The following is a 3,179-nucleotide window of genomic DNA, read 5'->3' as shown; positions in this document are numbered from 1 at the left end:
ATATATATATATATATATATATATATATATATACATATATACTGTATATATGGCAACAGACATGGATTAAAAGTGTTGATCCTTGCAAAATCACTTCCATTTAATATTATCTATGAAAAGTTACGAAAAATATTCATTAATAGAATATTATGCTATAAAAGTATTGCAGTATTGCATCAAAATAGTTTCCAAAATTGAAAAGGATTTTTTGTTTCATTTAAGTTCTCCTGTATTGCCAATATTTTACCATTTTGTGCAATTGTTAAATTTATGTGAATAGAAATTTTTGCATTTGTCAGTCAGTCTGGATGTTTCCCTCCAGATGGTTGGTGACGTCAGGTTGATCACTGAGTCTTCAGCGTCACTAAAGCTCCATTCAGGACTCTGATGCTTTTGTGCTCCATTGATGTGAACACAGAGAGTCAGTGTGGGAACCTCACATGAGATCAACTCACACTGGAGTCCTGGAGTCTCAGACAATGCAGACAATGACGTCTGAATTCCAGCGCTCTGAATTCCAACTCTAACTTTAAATGCAAATATATTCACATCTGTATACATGCACCTAGTGAAACACATTTTATGAAATTACACTTTTCATTTAAATTGCAAGAGCACTGTTTTCAATCAGGTCATGTGATTTCAGTAAAGGTAATGGCTTCGAAACATTTCGATATTTCAATGGTTCTCCCCTAAAGGGCGATCTCAGTGCATCCATGAACCAGCGTATGTTTTTTCTTTATGGTACCTGACCTTCAATCAGTTTTATAATGTAGACATTTTTAATTTGTATAATAAAAAAGGAAGATAAGTAGTTGATTGTCTCTTATCAGCCTGATTAGCTAAGCCTTCCATAACAAGTTACAAATTAATAAAATAAATCATATTATACAAACACATTTGATAATTTGCAGTTTGCATTTAGTAGTTTACATTTTCAAGGAAATATTTGCAATTGGTTTGTAAAAAGTGTGTTTTATGCATGTTTGGGATGAGTTTTCATTGCATTCATACTGTTTTGCCAGCACGTGGTGTTTCAAGGGTTTCAAAGCAATGAATCATTTTGCGAAGCAATTGTTTCAGTTGATTCTGTTCACTAAAATTTGAACTTAATAAAATGTATTAATCAGTTCATGAGTTCACTTCATCATCTCTTGTTGCCATGGTAATATGAATTCTGATCATAATTCTGAACATTACATTCATCAGATTTATGAAATTGTTTCCAATCTAAAAGCCATGCCATGGAGAAAGAAACCCTCACCAAACAGAAGACTGCAATGTAAAATGTAGTAAATAGCTTATTTTATTTTGGACAGAATCGTCCATTTGTATGGCTTGAGATCCTCATCATGAATAATCAGATTGTTGTTGAATCACAATATTTCTATAGAACAACATTTACTCCCATTAAAGGAGTTCTGGTTTAAATTTCTTCATGTTTAAATGAAAAGCAGCATAAAGTATCATTCACTTACAAACATATTCAAATATTTTGCAGTGTAACTGCCAAGAATAATGCATATAATGCATAAAACTAGCATTTGTGAATACAAAAATATTATAATATTCTTTTGAGAAAGAAATATAAATCCAAAGGAGCAAAAAAATAAAGATAAATGTTACATTTAAGGCATTATAGTTCAAGATTTTCAGAAAACCTTAAACTCTATGTGTTTATGTTCAGTCTTTTGTGTGATTTTTTCTTCTTGATGCTCATGTGATGTTCATTCTTCAGAGCATAACGCTGCTACATCTTCTGTGTGATCCGGAAAAAGACGCAGGATGTCACGGGAGTATTTGGAGTAGCCGTCATGGGAAAGTAAAACTCTTTTGAGGGTGATGAAAGACACGGCCCTCTCCAGAAGATCTGAGGTGTGGATGCCGTTCTGAAGATACTCTCCGAGAGCACACCTGAGCTTCTCCAAACTGTTGCCACATTTTCTCTCCAAGCACGTAAGAACGCATCTGAAAACAACAACACAATCACATCAGTTCATGTGCATTTAAAATATAAAAAATGAATGAAATACTAGAAGATAATGCTTTAGTTTGGAGCTTTGTATGCATCTGCCAGTTTCTGAAGTTCTTCTACCTTGCGTGTTGAACATGTTGAGTCTTGATGCTGCTCTGGAAAGACATGTCCATGTAGGTCACCATGACTGATGCTGATTCCTGTTGGTCCGAGTGTTGAAGCTGAAGCTCAGTTTTGACCGAAGGGTCTTCAGTGTGAAAGGTTCCTTACAGGAGCTGGTATCTCATGGATCTGTCATCTTCAGCTTCCATTTATACTCACATCGCTCTCCTCTCAGCCAATCAGAAGCCTGAGATGTTTGAACAATAGTGTGTTGATGAGTGAATCGGTGGGATGTTCTTCACTGCCATCTGCCAGTAAGGTCACTCATATTCATCTTTATGAATGTGGGGACGCAGGACATTTCAAGTTCCCACAAGATGGTCAACTCAAAATATGAAAGTCAGAGACAACTGTTAGATACAACATATATTAATATATTTTAAATAAAATTTATGAGTGATATGCATACATAAAATGTAAATGTGTATTTAAAAATTATTTGTATTTAAGAAGAAAAAGACAAATTTTCTAAAATGTACAACTGAAACAATCACAGTAATGCATTCTGATGGTCTATGATCTTAAGACCAACAATTGTGTGTCGGTGAGATTGTGCACTTCCTGTCCAAAGATGAGATGAAGACACAGAGCCAGAGAAGTCTGCTGAAGCACTTCCAGAAGCTGCAGACATCATGTGAGCAGAACAGGAGGGAAAGTGTCCTGCCAGACCAGAAGACCTCCAGCAAAGACATGAATGTCAACAAGAGCGCCATCTGGAGGCCTTGGTAGAGCCTTACAGCAACCAGCAGCACATACTGAAGTCTACACTAGACTCAGTGGACTATTATGCTTTCAGTTTCTAGTTTTGAGAAAAAGTGATTGAGTTCCAGTTTGGAAGAGATATTTGCACTGTTAAGTGCTCTGATGATTCAATCTTCTATGAAGATTACACTTCAAGTTCCAGATGGGAACATTTCCTGACGTCTATATTAGACAACATTTACTTTTATATTCTTCATGTGATGTGAAGGAAACTCTTTCTTTATTACTTTAAAGGACATTTATAATCTGATAACAGACTCAAGCTTTGTTCTAAGAGCTG

Source organism: Sinocyclocheilus grahami, unplaced genomic scaffold, assembly GCF_001515645.1.
Source record: "Sinocyclocheilus grahami isolate Dianchi unplaced genomic scaffold, SAMN03320097.WGS_v1.1 scaffold601.1, whole genome shotgun sequence".
In the NCBI taxonomy this organism is placed as follows: Eukaryota; Metazoa; Chordata; class Actinopteri; order Cypriniformes; family Cyprinidae; genus Sinocyclocheilus; species Sinocyclocheilus grahami.
The sequence above is the reverse complement of the archived record's forward strand: the minus strand, read 5'-3'. Positions refer to the sequence as shown.